The sequence below is a fragment of the Echinops telfairi genome, unplaced genomic scaffold (genome assembly GCF_000313985.2).
Source record: "Echinops telfairi isolate 266 unplaced genomic scaffold, ASM31398v2 ScPeMD7_2291;HRSCAF=2852, whole genome shotgun sequence".
In the NCBI taxonomy this organism is placed as follows: Eukaryota; Metazoa; Chordata; class Mammalia; order Afrosoricida; family Tenrecidae; genus Echinops; species Echinops telfairi.
Genome location: NW_022106189.1, coordinates 39165423 through 39166008, shown reverse-complemented (window position 1 = coordinate 39166008; position 586 = coordinate 39165423).

Genomic DNA, 586 nt, shown 5'->3' with positions numbered 1-586 from the left:
GTGCACACACACACATTACTATAACAGTTTGAATTTTGTGAGCATTTTTAAAATTTTGTTTTCTCTTCCAGCTGTTAGAAAAAGTTAACATTCTTTGTCTTCATGCCTTGCTATTCTTCCCCTGATACCCTTTGAAACAATCCCTGTAACTTTGATCAAGACTTAATGGGGAGGACTTCATGGGCTCACCCAGTTTAGAGGTGTCTGTGTGGACCTCACGGGAGCCCTGGTGGCGCAGTGGGTTGCTCCCTGGACTGTTCACCACAAGGTCAGCGGTTGACAACCACCCAGTGCTCAGCAGAGGAAAGAGGAGGTTGTCTGCTCCCATAAAGATGTCCAGCCTTGGAAACCCAATAGAGCAGGTCCCCTCTGGCCTTTTGGACTCCCGTGAGCTGGAATGAGCTTCCCCGTAATGGGTGGGTATGGCTACTCAGCATGAGCTAGCCCAGGAGGCTGTGTGGTGAGCCCATCAAGGGCCCTTCGGTGGGAAGAAGAAATGTGGATATACATTTGGGAAGGAGCAGGAGGGACTTAGTACGATTAATTGGCAAACATCTTGCCTGTATCTTGAACCCTCACAAAGGGT